This window comes from Nothoprocta perdicaria, unplaced genomic scaffold, assembly GCF_003342845.1.
Source record: "Nothoprocta perdicaria isolate Ctin4 unplaced genomic scaffold, notPer1 scaffold_272, whole genome shotgun sequence".
Taxonomy (NCBI): Eukaryota; Metazoa; Chordata; class Aves; order Tinamiformes; family Tinamidae; genus Nothoprocta; species Nothoprocta perdicaria.
Genome location: NW_020455502.1, coordinates 499918 through 517755, shown reverse-complemented (window position 1 = coordinate 517755; position 17838 = coordinate 499918). Strand labels below are relative to the sequence as shown.

The 17838-nt window shown below is 40.0% G+C and overlaps 1 protein-coding gene across 1 annotated transcript in view; it reads right to left on the bottom strand.

Moving 5' to 3' along the window:
* Window positions 1–17762, bottom strand: part of SYT1 (synaptotagmin 1) — a 334456-nt gene extending 316694 nt beyond the window's left edge. The window contains exon 1 of the mRNA XM_026040975.1: window positions 17737–17762. The gene's annotated coding sequence lies outside the window, so the exon portion shown is untranslated. The remainder of the gene's footprint in view (window positions 1–17736) is intronic.
* Between the last annotated feature and the right edge of the window lie 76 nt (window positions 17763–17838).

The window sequence follows — 17838 nt, the reverse complement described above, 5'->3', positions numbered from 1 at the left end:
CAACATATACCACCAAAGCTACTGATGGCTAAATGATGACAATAACCGCATTTTGCGTCCTGTTGGATGGGCTTATGTTGACTAAAACTTCCCCCATTTAATAAAATAAATGTGGATCCATACACTTGTTGGTACTTCTTTCTGTAAGAGAAGAAATACATCTGAACTCAGGCACTCCTCATTCACACCGAAGTGCTGAAATCTTAAATCCCAGTTCAATTTGCTTCAGCCGCCTTCCTCAGTAAGTTTCTGACAGCTTTTTCCCTTACTCTATATGCTGAAATTGCTAAGTCCTATGGCTACTTATCATCTGCTGAGATCTTTTTCTTCAATACAGGAATAAACCCACAAAACAGACTCTTTCTGCTTGCTTGCTATTCTGCATTAATTAGTTTTGATCTGTTAGTAAAAATAGGCCCAGGTCCACAAAAACCTTGAATGCTGCACACCACCACTTTGAAAATCGATGATGACAGAGTTGAGGAAAGCAGCTTTGAAAATCCTTACTGAAGTGTTTGGCATCTAYACTTTCCAGACAACTTCCATCAGTGCCAGAACTCAAGCACCCCAGAGCTGCTTGTGCTTGCCAGAATTAAGTACTGAAGCACTCTTACCCTCTTTGAAACACCTGAAGGTAGGAAAGACACCTTTGTTCAGGGCATCATTTCTTTTTATCCCTGATCATCAAAAAATACCTTCCTTGYTCAGGACACCACGGACATTTGGACACCGCTCACTTCCTTACCATATGAGGGAAGAAATGAGCTTTGAGCACCTGCAGGGCTCACTGAAAGTGATATCTGCACTAGAAGCAAGGTTAGAGTGGGAATCACGGTAGTCTCTCCCCTTTCAATAACAGAAGGGGTAACGGCCACTTGTACGTTTCACCGAACAGCTTTGGGATGTAAAACTCGGAAGCAATCCTAARAACAAGACTGGAAATGAAGGTAATTTTTCTAAACTCTTCCCTGGAAGTAACCAAATTGAAGCAGGTCACTATATCATGGACTACTCAGCAACTCAGCACTTCCCGCCGCTTTCCTTCCCCTGCAGGCCAAAGTTAAGGAACAGGAGCATCAAGCCAGAGGATATTGCTTTCAAATTCCTCTCAGAGTTAGCATTCCAACTTTTGGGAAGCCTATTCTGAGGGTAGCTCACCGGATCTAGAGTGAAYGCCCCTCTGCGAAGTCTGCAGATTCCGCATTGGGTAACAAGTATCTCATTTTGATTCTCAGCATCACTGTGTTCAGGATGCTTAGCAGATGGAGGCCTAAGTAACTCACACACAAGGTTAAACAAATAAAAACAAACCCAGCCATCAATTGYCCAAATATTTTACTACTGGACTGCTAAAGAGATGTGCCCTTTACTAACATCACCTAGCTGCTAAGGACTAGGGCCCTGTCATGAGGCAAAAGAAATAAGCATTTGCTTTTGTATCTTCTTTAATAATTATATCCCTTTCACTCATAGCTTTTCTTCATACCTTCTTGCATACTTTCTACCTATAGGTAGTTTGGCTTCTTCCAATTATTCACACTGTTCACACCACTATGAACATTACCTATTTATATGCACATATGACATTTATATGTACATAACATCTCCATACTCATTCTGAAGCCTACATGTCCATAAGAGCTTCATAATCAAAGGCTTGGCTGGGACGCACACAAATCACTCCTGCAGTTTATAATATTTTGATGCTCGAAGTGCAGTTACTCAAATACTCCAAGGCAACTCTGGAGATGTCTGCACTGAATACACTTACTGAGAACCTCCAAGTTCTTTCCTACAAACAGCAGGGAGTGAGAAATTGAGGAAAGTCACAGGTCCTTCGGAACAGCAGCACACTTGGAGCCCGAAAACCACGCCAGGCTAAAAGGAGATGGTTGCTACAGGCAGACACATTAAGTGACAGTACAAACCGCRGGACATCAGAGCATACTGTGTATGTTGTGTGCACGTTCAGCTCGTCTCACATAACAGCAAACAGTTACTCTGGGACACGTGGGATTCAGCRCACGCACTGTGAAAGGCGGCGCGACCAGGAGATTCTGCCGAGATAGCGCAGGATTCTCCAAATCCTGTTTTTCCCTGTTGAGCTGCAGCAACGGAGCACAGGTTCTGAGACCTGAAGAAATTAATGGCTTGTCTCTCTGGATCCCACCAAGTGAACAGGTAGCCGAGAGCACTGAGAGGTACTCAACAGAAACCTATTAATGAACCTTTCAAGTCAGTTTGTGTTTTAGTTGTTCCTTTAGGAGATTCAGAAAAATCATTCAGSTTTGTAGAACCAAAATATCAAGCATGAGAATGAGCACCTTATCCGTTGTACTGTATCAGCTAAACAGATGACAAGTTACAGGTGCATCCAACTTGCAATAAGGAGGTGCTTTTCAGCAATTAGACAAATACCTAGTGATGTTCATTAAAGCTTTGAATATTGATCAGGTTAGAAGAAAATGTTGATCATAGATACTAGGACTGCTATAGTATGGCTAATACTAATTAKAACTAATTAATTTGGATTTTCCTTACTAAATATTCAAAGCAACATATTCAGTATCATGCTTTAATAGATATATATGGAGGGTCACAGAGACCCTAGGCAGGGGATGGAGCTCCAGATACACTCACATGATAAAAATGTGAGGTCAATGTATTTTCAAGTAAGGGAAAATAACTTTTTGACTTATTTTTGTACCCTTTTATACTTATACTTTATACTTAAAATAACTGTTCTCGTGAAAGTTACCATGAAGCAAGTTGGCCTGCTGAGCAGGAGTCAAGAGTATCTAGCCCTATCTCACAGCTTATGTAACATCTGAATAAAAATTGCCTTTGGGTCAAGTGTGCACAAAGCCTGATTTTCGCAGGATGCTTGCCCAGCACATGCTGAAAACAAGACACTTCTGAATGTGCTTCAAGCTGGGCATTGCTGACATAAACCACTCATTTACAAATCCTTACCTACATAAACAGTAATAATAATTTAGCTATTCAGTCTTTCTGCTCGCTCAAAGATAGTTTGGGACATGTCATTTGTCAAATATTAGCTCCCAGAGAAGGACAAGAGTGTTAAGCATTTATAATCTCTCACATTCTTACCGTTTAAAACTTTTGAGCCTGTAGAGCAGGAAAAATATCAAGCTGTTTTTCACAGCTGCATCTGCCTTGGATAATTCCTTCTCTGGCAAAAAAAAGGCACTTCAACAACCATATAATCCTAGTAGCACATTGACCACATCTTGAGTTTGGGCATATATCCCAAGCATATCTATTTCCAAAGTAATGAAGCACAACCTAAAACTGAAAGGAGCAACATGTCACTATCTGTCCAATGGAAGGGAACTCCTGTACATCTCTTTTCCTAAAATTCTTTGCAGGCAAAGTATTTTTTTAAAAACTTTTGACAAGATAATAATGCAATATTGCTACTGTTGGCATAAAAAAGCCACCCAGAATATAATTTAACGAGAACGAAGTTTTGAAAGAGATTCAGTGTAACATCTGGAGGTTCTGAGTCCAGTTTCTCTACCGCTGTTAGTTTTCTTGCAACTCAAGTTTGCCTCGAAAGCCCTTGTTCATTTCTGTGAATGTCACAACAGAATCAGCTCAGAAGGTCAAAATATGGAAAAGAGTCAGGAGAGAGAGAGAGAGAAAAAAAAAAAAAAAGAAAGAAAAAAAAAAGATGGCATTTTGAACTGCTTTTACCTTTAAGATACTCAAAGTATTTTTGTTCAGTTTTCAACCAAAAACAGTTTCAAGAAATTCCACTCCACAAGTACAGAAACCTGAAATCCCAATTACTTGCATAATTGCAATATGAGAGTTTTAATGAATTAGTTTGTGTAATGCTATTCTTCATATGCATAGAAGACAGAAATTCAGATTATTTGGTCTTGTAAGAGGCAGAATTGAGAAATGACTGCTCATTATGACAGAGCCCGATATGTCCAAAGCGTTCAGCAATGTCACCAAGTGATGTGAATGACTGGTTTTCTGCTGTTGAACAAGAGAAATTCAAACCATTTAAACAGAAATATATTTCTGAAAGCTCTTTTTTTTTTTTTTTTCCCTAGACTCTTTAATACTGAATACCAGTAAAATGACCTTTGGCATTCTCTGAAGTGTTCAGATCATGACAATATTTTTCACAGGGGACTTGTGCTTCCTCTTGCAGCTATTCGACGTGATAGCCATCTGAACTCACGCATTTACAGCTATTATTTTTAACACAGCTATGGAAGAGCTAAAGCAGCTGATTCGCAAGTGGAAGTTTCTAAACATAATCCTCTGAAAACTAAAAAAAAGAAAAAAAAAGAGGCAAAAGCTTCCAACAGTAGTGGACAGAGAGTTAAGGCCTCTCCAGTTTTCAGAAGAACTCACATACACACAGACACTTGCTAATAAACCACAGTGAGAAGCTCTGGAGTTCCATAGCTGTAGCAATAATCATCTACCCAAGTAAACCAGGAGTTTAGAACAGACATTCAGAAAACAAAGCAATTAATGTTCCCTTTTTCCTCAGATTTGAAATACTTCAGAGCATTTTCTTAATCACTCTCATATTCTTTTACAAGCAGAMCTATCAGGGATGCCCAGTCTTTCTCAGCTCAGACATGCCATATTTCTCTTATATCAACTACTAGATATTGCCAAGGTTTCCAAGAGCTCTTGCTTGCAAAAAGAGATGCCTACACACAGTAGTAAGGTAATGACAGCATCTCAGGCTTTTATTCTGTAAGCTTTACTTTTTAATGGCAGTACACGTTCACTTGAGCAGCTACCTTGACTTTCCAGAGATTTCCTGAAGTTCACATGCCCTGAGCATCATCTAGAATGACTGCCTTAAAGCAGAGCCTTCGGTGCTCACCCATCACAACACCCAGGCTTTCTGGGGGGAACAGAACRGCGCTACTCAAATTCAGACTTTAATCACTGAAGAACAGCTGATTGACCCACTGAATCAAAGGGATAAACACAGAGTCGATAGGGTGATATCTAATCATCTTGTCTATTGTACTAGTGACAGCTATTTTTTGATTATACACGTAACAGCCAGTTAGGTTTCCCACTGTTAAGCAGTATTTGTCTAATCAGAGCTTTAGTGGTGGTACCTGTGTTTCATTACATTTGTCCATAGTCCAAAACAAAAAAAAAAATTTAAGCTAGAAATGTAGAGGTCCTAGGGAAGAAAACACATCTGAACTGAAGATACAATAAAACGGTCAAAAAAAAAAAAAAAAAAAAAAAAAAAAAAAAAAACACCCACTATGTGTGCTTTCTATTTGTGCTTTCAAAAAAACCCCAAAATATCAAAAAAATTCACACAATTGTTTACATGTTGCACCTGACATAACTGATGTTGCATTTATGATCATCTTCACTGTAGCACAGTGGAAAAAAATAACCCAGTATGAAAATATCACTTGGAGAAAAAAAAAAAAAAAAAAAGAGACTTTACAAACTCACACCAAATATATATACATACACACATACACACACACATATATATATTCTAAACGTTTGGGTGCTGTGCATGCATTTAGAAGTGCCAAAAATTCAATTTCCTTAGAAAGGTGATAGGCATTTGCACTTTTTTTTTTTTCCCATTTTGGTTTCAGCTGAACCTTGGAATCCTCCTTCCACAAAAGGAAGCTACTTCAAAGCTTTCCTATCTGGCAATGAAAGCACTGGAGTAATTGCTACAGGCCGGGCCACGGAACTCGTGTGAAACTGCTGAAGAGGCCAGCACCTTGGGCTCTATTTGATGGCACAGGCCTGCAGCCGAACAGATGGGGCAACKTGTGTCCCAGCCCTCACATGCATAGGAGCCATCTGGAAACAAACAGCTCAATCATGAAAGAGAAAAGATAACAAGGAAAATTAGAGCTCCCTGATCAAAAAGTAAGGAGATACTTGCTTATCTTCTTAGCACTCCTGTTTTAAGCCTCAGAGAAGATGCAGCATTTTCTTTACCTCGCCTTTATTCCTGCTTAACGACCAGGGATGTTCAAAGCCACGAGTCAGTTAAGGGCTAGTGCGTTGTCAGACTGATGTCGATGCCATCGGCAGAGGAATCACGGACAAAASAGACAGATATCCTACCAAGAGCCACAGAGGACTTCTGAGAGCTTGATGAGACTCTCTGAATATTTATTCATAGAAAATAATAGATTTAAGGCCACAGCATTCTCTCTCAGAATACTATTCAAGAGAAACATCAGCTGGAAGAGGAAAAACAACAAGAAGTCAAATACTATCCATCATGCAGCGTCTAATTTTTGCCTTGTCACAGACTAGCTTGCAGTCAATATGCCAAACTGATAAATACACGATTTAGATGAGGCAAAGGTCAACTTCGTGGTAGCCATGCAACTCCAGAGCCCAGTACATGAGCAGCTAGTTGGGCCCGGGCTCTACTCAAAACATCAAGAAACAACCAAGGCACCAAGCACCAACTCCACCCTTTTCCTGCACCTCAAGGGTCCTACYCAGGCTGCTTTCTTTGTAACTTGAGTCTAGATTGTGCTGTGCTTTCTGAATGTTTTGCATAAAGCTAAGGGGCTACGAACATTTTTGTTGTTGTTTTCTTTGAGCCTTGGGATAAWGCCACAGCATCCCATCAATTCCAGGTCCATTCAACAAATATTCCTTACCTTGTAGCAGGAAGAAAGATGTCATGTCTATTCTCAACGAGGTCTGGAAAAAACGAAAGGGACAAGACTGCAGAGTAGAATACCTTGATGAAAGACTGATGTGGGATTCATTAATAAGTCAGTTCTCAGAAAAACACACCAATTCTAACATGAAAGTACAATTTTAAGTATACTCAGTACTGTGAATCAACAGCCATTTTCTAATTTTTAAAGGAAGTAATTGCATATGCTTAAAATATACATTCTTTCTTCTCTATGCTGCTGGCTTCTGTGTTATCTTAATAAAGCGGTTTTCCCCGCCCTGTATTTTTTCTAGTACTTCACTGCCCTTTTTTTTTTAAAGCACACCCTGAGGCTTTATCATCACAGTGTGTGCAGGAAAGCAATGCTACGGATGTAAGGAGGTCACACAGGAGCAAGATCAGCCAGGCAGGTTCCTAGGTGTGTGCTGCACAGGGCTATTCCAACAGCTTCTGTGCTGCTGCTCAGAGCGCATGACCTCCCCTGGCCACAGCCCACACCAAAACTGTAGCTTTAAGGAAAGGCAGGATAAGGAGGCAGCAAGCATGGCAAACCTAGGCCAGCTCCAAAGCATCAGGTGCAAACTTTGGGGAGATCAACAGGGGCAAATGCACATTCCAGCACCAAGTGAGCTTTGCTGATGAGAGGAGGGGGTGCCGCAACAAACCTCCTCTGCTGCCAGCTTTGATTATGGCTCTCACTTCTGCTTGTGCAGATCCACCTGCATCACTTCAGCAAAATGTAAAGCCTAGGGAGGCTGCGAGCTCTCTCTGAGCTGGCTTCAGGGTGCACATTTCAGGAACCAAGCTACTTCCTAACTGACTCATAAGAATAAAGTGCTTCCTTTCATACAATCCCACTTGGACACATACAGGCAGTTGGGTTAAGACAGACCATCAACATATGGATAAGATACCTGTGTCCAATATAATGGACTTTCATTTGAGGTTGTACTGACAAAATGTCCAGCTTCCTAGAGAGCTGCTAGTAAAGCTGCAGTTACTGCTATATCCTCAAGCRGAGATCTTGAAGTTTGCTCTTCTCTGACAGTTCTACATGCATCCTGCAAACACACATGGGCTGTTTTATAAGGCAAAATAGCATGCACACTTAGCTCTGAATGTTCTTTTAAGCCTAACCTCTTACAAAATAAAGGTGATGCAACAGTGAAGCAGGAATATTTCCATTAATCAAATAAGTACTGAGCAAACTGCAGCAAAATAACTGTAACCTAACTGGGCACTTCCAAATAATATCCCTCACACCCCTCATCTTACCACGCACTAGCTTTAACCAACATAGGATCTAGTTCTCCATAGGAAAAGAAGGTATTTTGATTAATGCTGTTAATTTGCATTCAAAAAGCCTGGGGTCAGTTTTCGGCCTTGCCACATGCTTCCCAATGAGGCCTTAGGTCCATCATTTACAATTCAGATGTTTCATGTTAGCTGTCTGAAAATTAGCTGATTAAGTCTCATCTGGTGATCCCAGATTTTTTACAGTCACTGGTAAGGAGAAAATATCTCCAGAGATCAGTGCTTCTCTTGCTAAGACAGGTGCCTAAGGTAGGTCAAATGAATCACCTTCTGAGGTTATTTAAAGTTAAATGAGATGWATCTCATCCTTAATCTCCCTCTGTCATTGGTCCTCATCTGTCAAACTGAATTTGTGTTTCACGACATCAAAAGGACACATAGGAAGTCTACCGTGTGTTACTCCGATTGGGTCCTACATAGTGTCTCCTGACATGTGTATATATAGACTTGTGAYCGTTATTCAGAAAAAAACTAACCTTAAATCTCCAGCGAGTCTTTGTGTCAGTTCAGCTCTGACCTCAGGACAGGTTATCGAGACAGTTAATCTTGCCCTTTGATTTCTTTCACCCATTTTTTTGATAATCACCTATCAGAACAGGACTAGATTTTCTCCTGTACCCAGCTAAGAGGGAGCCAAAATCTCTAATAACTGCATCACCACTTAGATAGATGAACTACCTCCAGTAACACTTAAAAGGCTAAATACCTCAGTGGAGTAAACTAGAAAACAATTTCTAAACATTTCTGCAGTGGAGCAAAGAAATAACAACAGAAAAAAAAAAAATCCAAAAGATGAGATGAGATCTCTGCTACCTCTGCTTTATACCAGACAGATTTCCCCCTGGCCTATGGAGCTCCTATACAGCCCTTTGTGGAATCCCTATTGCAAACACTTCCAGCCTCGTCTGTGAACATGGCATTACGYATTAAATGGATTTCTTTGTAAACAAGCCAAAAACTTTACCCCTTTTCACCTGAAAAGTGGGAAATACTTTACCAGGGAATAAGTAGACTTTGTTTTGATTTAAAACTAATGGATTTTCATTTACACTGGGATGAGGCTAAAGCAGTTTTTAAAGAGTAACTCAGCACAGTTTCTAATTAGAGAGCTCTGAATCCGGAGTCCCAGAGCTCTAGTATGAGCCATACAACCTTAATGACTAGCAAAATATAAATATATTTAAGAATGCCTAACAGACAAGGAATGTTTGCAGATTTCCATGTATGAGGCTTCTGTGATACAATAAAAAATCCTCTTGATGGAGACAGTTGATATGGTGACAGCAATGAATTGTTTATTGATCTCCAGTGCCCTTAAATAATGGCACTTTTTCGGGATTTGGACTAATTATTATTTGTTTTGCACAACAGGCCACATCCTCAGCCAGAGATCTGGCTCCTATTATGTCAGGCACAGTATAAACACATTACAGGATAGATCAGTCCCTGCTCTAAAAGAGCTCACAAAGTAAATACTGTCTCTTGCAAACATGGTCACTCTTCCTGATGAAACAGCTGTCACCAGTTACAACCGATATTTGGGATTCACACAGTGCTGGCAAAAGACACAAAGAGGTGAGATATCATACAAAAAAAATTCCATACAAAAAATAAAAAGCACCAGATATTAGAAGGCTTGCCAAAAACTAGGGGAAAAAAAGTATGTGTCTGATTTTCCAGTAACACACCAAGGCAAAAACCAACAACTAGCCAGGGAAGAAAGATACACAAAAAMATACTAGCTGAGCTTTTAAACTTATTTTAAGTGATCATGACACTAACTGACCTTTTATGACCTTCCAACGCCCCCATAAGTGCTTTCTTAAAAAGCCTAAATTTATGGGACTTCATTCAGCATATGTGCTGAATGTCAATACTATTTACAAAGAAATACATATCAAAAACTCTGATTTAATAAGGCACGAGGATTTGTAATCACCCCAAGCCTGATGGAAAGAAAGCACCGTGGTGAGAGGCAGTTCCTAGCTCTGCCATGAGACACCAAGTGTCTGTGTGTACACCTGTTGGGGCCAGCTCTGTGCACCTCGTCTAGGGAGGAGGAAAAATAAGTAAATGGATAAACCTCCCTCCACCCACACACCTCACTACTAAGTCTGTTGCCTTTAGTGCCTCCCAGGCCCACTGCAGTTGCAGACACACACACACAAAACCCACATACTCAGACTCACCTGATCAAGAATCATCAGTGGATTTGCTAATGGCCTTAARGAGCAGGAAAAGTTTCAAGAAATTTCATGCTCTCATTTAAAAACAAAATTAAAGAGCATTAGGGCACAAGATAAAACCATGCTTAGTGTTTAGTTATTTRTAATCCTAACATTTCACAGAGAATTTACCCAGTACAGTTATCTCTAAGCTTGACTGAAGCCAGCTTTAAGTATCTTATTAACACCATGGCTGTAAGTAGGACAGGTTGAACTGGTATTTTATGGTTTAAGCCTAAGTGCTTATATTGCTTGATCGGCATCATTTCTAAGTTATTAATAATTATCAATATACTTACTCTATAAGTACCRGTGAAATAGCAAATTCTGGCTTAGTGGAATGCAAAAAAAACCTTGAATAAAATAGCAATCTAATAAATTGTGACTGAACATTTAACTGGCTTGGTACTCACTCCACTCTCACATGTCCTTCTGCCCACCCTTACAACATCATTTTAACTTCACACTCTTCACAWACTTGAAAACATCCAAAGCTAACACGCTGCAAACTGTTCAGAGGTTTTTTTTTCCAGAAGAGATTACTTCTCTTCATCACACAAAAAGGTCACAAAACTGATTGGGAGAGAGAAATAACACCGCAGACTATGGGAATACCAGATGACAACTTATTCCAGCAAGTAAATTAGCTTTCTGCTGCTARGTCGGTTTTTAACACTGTTGAACTCTCACGTCGTTTTTAAAATAAAAGTAGTTGAAAGGCAGAGCCATTAGTTGGAGCCAAATTTCAAAGCAACGGAAAATGAGTGCATGTAAATGGTCTCAGTTTCATGCTGATACTAAAAGGAAATTCCAAAGCCACAGCTAGAAAGAAGCTGACAACTTCCAGCACAATAGTCCTGATTATTTGTCTCCATACCAACATGCAATAAAGACATTCTGGAGTCTGGCTGATGGGTACAAAAATCCATAAGCTGGCCAGAAAGGCAAAAATAAATTTTGGCTTCAGGGACATAGCGGAGTCAGAGGAGACGGTCTCCGTTGTGTGGGCAGAAATCTGACTCAYCACGTGGAGGGAGCACTTTGTGGGTTACTGCTCTGGAAGCCAATTGCCACCGTTTAGCTAAACGGTGCTCAGCTCAGAGCTCCAGCTTCCTCAGCTGCCTGGCGTCAAGCTAGAAATAGTTAGTACTGGTCTACTTCCAAGATGCTGATTTTCATAGCGCTGAGTTTTACACTCAGCTTAGCTATGATAATAAAGAGCCTGTRTCAATATTTATAAGGAGTACCTTATTCTAGAGTAAACAGCTCACAATTATTAGCCAGTGTACAATTTGTAAAGCCATTATTTGCATGTTAAGTATTAAGTCTAAGCCATTATTAAAAGTGGGCATATACTTTGAAAATCATAAATTTGAGGAAGAACCCCAGCCAATTATTTTGAGCATTTTTCCCCAGATTTTTTTACTTGAAGACCTTGTTTTAGCACTTTCTCACTAAGATCACAGTGATAGGTTAATACAGAGAGCAATCTTCGATACTGGAGTGTTTACAAAAATAAAACAAATACAGAAAAGTACTGAAGGCCTTAAAGCAGCTAGAGCATATCATGAAGAAGCAACTGACCTCTGTCAAGGTCACAAACATTTTTCTGTTATTTCACTGCTCTATCTAGCAGCTACTAACAGCTGGATCTGAAGAGAAAACACAAGATAATTCCTTGTTATTTGCATGTGAAAAACAACTATGATGAACTATACTTTGTGGTAGCATTACCAATAGCAGCACTTACCAATCTATGATTTGACATGTGGAAAGATGATATGCAAGATTCTAGCTAAGATGATTTATCCTAGTGCAAAGCAACAACACACCATTCAAAGTGTCCTGGCTCAGATATCAGGTACAGCAGTTGTGGGCCAAAAGACACGTTCCAGAACAGGCTTGGACCTACCAGTGTGGATCTTCAAACTGAGGACAGCCTATTTACACAAGTCTAGATTGATCAGACACATGATATTAGCTATGAATAGATATATAATTAGTATGCAAATTCAGAAGAAAAAAAAAAAAAAAACAAGCCTAAAGATCCAGCAATAGATATGTTAATCTTTTCCATCACGCTCAAGTCTCTTACTAGCCACTGTGCTCTTTACACCTCAAGCAACACTGCATCAGGGATTAAAAACTGGCTAAGCCACAGACAGCAAGTGGAAGCAAATGATCCCTTCTCAATATTCACACAGTGATTAATTTATTTACTGCCCAGCAAAATGAAAGTAGAAAGCAGATGGAACAGATAACATATGAACGACTTCCAAATTAGGTAAGAACATTTGAACAAATAACAGACGCTGTCTTTTTAAGCAGATTTCCCATTAATAAATGCAATGAAACACTCCTAATAAGTAGATTCTACGACATTGCTGGGTGAGTAAACAGGAAAAACAATAATTGATTTCAAAGGCCTTTAAATCAGGTTGCGAAACTCAACGCTAGAGAAAAACAAATGAACTTGTCAGTAGCACGGGACAAAACAGATTACAAAATACAGGCACAATCAGAGAAGTTCAGATAGAAGCTTCTCACACAGCAATGACATAGCACATCATCCCCCCCCCCTTTTTTTTTTTAAATACATAATTTGATCTAACAGACTCTCTGGCAACAAGTTCAGCAGGTTGGCTGACTTCAGCCAGGCTGGTAATCATCCAGTCTGTTCTCAAGGACTAGCCCAACAATGTCTGTATCAAATCTGGAACTTTTATTTCTTCCATTTACAAAGATAGGTATAAATACTGTTCAAAAACACACCAAGCAGAAGTGATCACCCATCTTCTCATTAAGCTGGTCCATGCACTTGTTATTCCTACTGATATGAGTACTCTTTCAGAGTTATTATTTCAGAAAAATAAAGAAAATGTCTCTTCTTTTTTTTTTTTTTTTTCCTTAACTAGAAATAGGCGGGAGTGTCGGTTAACTTTGTTAAAACACACATTCAGCTGAATTAGGCAAGACCCTAACTTCACACACCAAGATTTGATGATAAAAGTTAAATAAGAATTCAAAATTAACAAGAAAACATTCCTCATAACTTTAAATAGAAGCAAAAAAAAAAAAAAATCTCCTAATTACAAAAAGCCACTACATATTCAGAATACAGAGTTAGGCCTACTATCGAACTGTTAATTCTGGTACTCAGAAAAATATGACCACCATTAAGAGAGAGGATTCTGAATCAGATAAAATAAATGAAGGGGCTTTTATCCCCAAGACTTGCACAAAAGCACCAACAATTATTTTCAACTGCCATATCTACATGGTTATCCAAACACAGGGAGATGAGAGACTTTGCTACTAATCTTCTATGTCGGAGCCAGGCTGGGTAGTCGTTGCCAGCTTTCCCATACTGCAGTTGCTGCATTGATTTCCAACTACAAACCCTGAAGCAACATTCATTTAAAAAAAAAAAAAAAAAAAAAGCCGGTAAACAGGTTTATAACCAACTTCATTGCATCACCACAGAATAGCTTTAAGGCATGTATTATTATTATCAGTTGTACTACCTGAACACTATAACCACAGCTGCATTATTTAAACCACCATGGTACATTTGAGCACTTTCGTAAATCCTCAATAACACCTGGAAATCTCATAGCCCACATAGTTAAATAACCAAATTATTTTTTGCTACTTCTAAATATGAGATTTTATTGTGCAGCAGAACTAATGAAACACTTCAGAATTGGTGAAATTGTTCAGATAATTACAAATATAAAACTGTCATTAGAAATGTCTTCCATGTTAAAGAATCATATAAATATCTGTAGCTTCTCAGATGACTTTTATTATGCTGCACAAGAGGAATTTCAGATTTACTTTGTGTTCCAACACACTTTTCCTAGCACATTTAGGGGCAGCTAGGAGGAAAAAGAAAAAGAAAGGAGGTATCCTAAGTTGGCAAACACCTGAGAAAATTAATAAAGGTCAGTAGCACTCAGTCCAGGATGAAGACGGTAGAGTGCTCAGTACCTGTAGTTCTGGGGAAATAGCTTCAAATATAATGGGAGAGGAGAAGAAGAAAAAAATAAAATAAAAAAATAAATAGAGGACCCTGGGCACTCTATTCACATTGAGAGTTTGTTCTAAAATGCCCCAATTGGACAGCTATCAAAAGTAATACAAGAGGAGTAGTTTTATCACAGGCCATCTCTTGCATTCATTCATTATAYGTTTCATGCAGAAAGGTAATTTTGATTTAACGAGACAACTTCTTCCACAGGCTGCTTACACAAATCACTCCCCCAGTCCACGAAGCTCCTGGAGAAGGCTGCCTGTAGCCTGCTCTTACCCTCTCGCCAAGAGAAATCATGAAGAGCTCTTGTCAGTTGTCCTCTTTCTCATGCACTCTGCTTCAATGTCTGGTATTTTTGTAAAAGATATAATTGTATAACCAGTGTTTCTTAATCCCCTCTCTTACTGGAGCATATTACAAAGGAGTAAAGCCTGCTCTAGTAAAGACTTCTGTACATAACAATGTAATAACAATGTAACATCCTGAAAATATTTGTTAACATAACGCTTTGTTTATTCAGCCTGGCAAATGCTTTTATTTTAACTTCAAGTATCTTTGGTAAATGTCAGTGGTAAATACAAATTCATGGTTGGCTAAAAAAGCTTCCCTTATGTATATTTCTAATTAAGCTTCATCCTAGATACAAAGTAATGYTTAAAACACACATATTCTATAGAGAATCAAAGTAAATAAAACGATCACATATTTCTCTTCGTGAAAATGCACATTTAGATGGGCACCAGCAGCAGAGGGAAAGGGATCATGGAATCCACGCACAGAAATACCTCCGTACTTTTATCCTGGAATACAAGGAAATATTTTCTTCTCCTTTTCAGTTGTATTGCAAACTTGATGTCTCTTTCATAGCAGGTAATTTAAGGATGCATACATTCTTGCCAGTAAGAATTTATCTATGCATTTAAACATATATATACACTCACACACACACTTATGCCTAATGATTTTTTTTAAACTAATCAGATTGATGAACAAGTTGGAAAAAACTGCAACATGCTAAATAAGAGCTCTGCTTTTAYGTAAATAAACAACAATGAGCTTTACATTCTGTAAGACTAAGTAGCTTTAAAAGTTCTGCTAAGATGCTAAACTACTTTTTCTTCTTACATATTATTGTAAACCCTGTCAAAAGACCATAAAAATTAATTTTATGTTTCCGTTCTCTTTACGCTAGGTGACCTAGTATAGATTTTTTTYCCTGGGTTTCTGACAAACAGAATCTTCTTTTATGTTACACCYTCCAAACGAAGCTGAGTGTTTTCTGGGTTCTTGCATCTGGATTTACGCTACAAGGCAGGAGAAAGTTTGGGATTGTAAACTAAGTATTGTTTTAGATTTATGGCTCTGAAAGAGCTTCTAGTCTGCCACTAGACACTGTTAGAGAAAATGCTATACTATATATTTCCACTGCGAGAGTATACATGGTAAGCAATTATATTTACTCGATGGAAGTGTTAGAACTGCACTGTTAATCTATGAGCAGTATCTCTTTAAATTCCAGTATCAATCCTTAAAATGGATTTAGCATCTTTTGCATCAAACATTAATAAGGCTCACTTAGGCACTCTTAATGTGAAGGAAAATTGGGCTTGTATGAAATGGCTACACTGGAACATTTCATGCTTTTGCAAGTGCAGGAGCATGATTATTTCCTACGGTATGTCATTATCTCCTGCCCTGTGGTTCTTTTTTTAAATCATCTCTTCTCACTCAGGCTGCCTGCACTATGTTTTTAAGCTATATAGTTTTCAATTTAGGAATTGCATGCACGCAGATTTTGAGCAACTATACCACAAGCCAAGTAATAGAGCACATTAAAGTATATTCCCCTTGGACACTACTAATAGAAGTACAATTGCAAAAATACTTGGGAGGAAAAAATATATTTGACTCCAAGACACACAAAAATCRGGTCATGTGTTTCCAATACAGACAAGACAATACTATTCTAGACACACACGGAATTTCCTTATACTTTTCCTGAAATAGGTCTGTTTACACATGGCTGAAGATGCGAATTCATATGCTCACAAGGCAAATCAATGTGTCACCCTCTTRTTCTGGTACCCAAAAGCTCTCCCCCTTTTCCAGGGTCACTCCTGAAACAGTTGTTCATTTGTAACTCTAGATATCAATCAATCCACCAGGGAGAGGAGTCTCCTCTTGGGTCTGCAACCTCCAGCTTCTCTTTTTCCAATAGGAAAATAACTCTCTCGAACAAAAAAGGCAGTTTAAGCAGCAAGTAGTGGATTAACATAAAACACGGCTGGCACACTGGATAGCTGTTTGAAGGATCAATACTGCAGCTGCTGATTAGTAGCAGCCTGTAGTTGCAAGCCACAGCTTGTGTATGTGTAGCTGGAATCACCGTACTGACCTCTGGGTGGAAAACAGTATTTGAAAGGCAGGGAAGTACTACTGAATTACAGCATTTTACCTGAAGTTTGCAAGGTCACAAGCACCGAGTTTCCCCTTCTTCAATTGCAAATAGGTATTAAGTAAGGAAAATAAGACCTGACAAAACCTCCCCATCAAACAATCAAAGGAAATGATTTATTTGGATGCCAACATCTGTCTCCAGATTGCGGCCAAGTGCTTTTCCGCGCTCATTTAGGACTCCACTTGGAAAGCTTTCCAGTTACATTTACCTAGAGATTTCTCTCTACCACTTCCCATCTGACAGAAATCACTCAGCTGGGTCTGATGAATAATAGCAAAAGGCAGCTTGTATCAGCGATGATTGAATTACAGATTGTTGCCAGTGCCATAAAGGCTCATTCCAACGACTACGTTTAATTTACTTACTCTACTCACTACCMGGAGCTGCTTGATATCTTTATTCCACCGGGCTCGAGACAAAAGAAACACTAACGTCGCTGCCCGCTCGGCGACTGCTCTGCCCCGAAGTTTCCGATCAGCCAATTTAACTTTCAAACCCGGAGCATCGATCCCGTTCCCGTTCCCCCACCGTGCACGGCTGCACGCAACGCACCGTAATGTAAACCGGGAATCGCAGCAAGGAAGTTGGATAAAGGGAGGTGAAGAAAATAATGTCCGAGACAAAAACAAACAAACAAACACACACAAAAAAAAAATCACACTGAGGTGGGGGGGGGGGTGAGAATAAATAAATAAATAAATAAATAGCTTGCTAAGGTAAGGAACGGAGGATTTTTGTTTTAATGGGATTGGACGGATGCGAGAACCACCAGGGCAGGTCGGGGGGGGAGGGCTGTTTCCAAGGGGAGCGGGGGCGGCCGCAGCTCCCCCCACCCCCGGGACACCCCCGCCCGGGGCGGGAGGGGAACCCGGGCAGCCCCAGGCGGCGGCAGCAGGCAGAGGGAGGGGGGCGGCGGGGGACACCCCTTCCCGCGACCGTTAACGGCCGCGCGGCCCCGGAGCAGGCGCCCCCGCCCTCGGCAAGCGGGGGAGCCCCGCGGCGCCGGGCGCTCCCTTACCTGGAGCTGGCGGCGGCCGAGCCGGCCCGTCCTCCGGCGCTTCCCCGCGGCGTGAGCGGCGGCACCGCACGCGCTGCCCGCCCAGCCCAGCCCAGCCCAGCC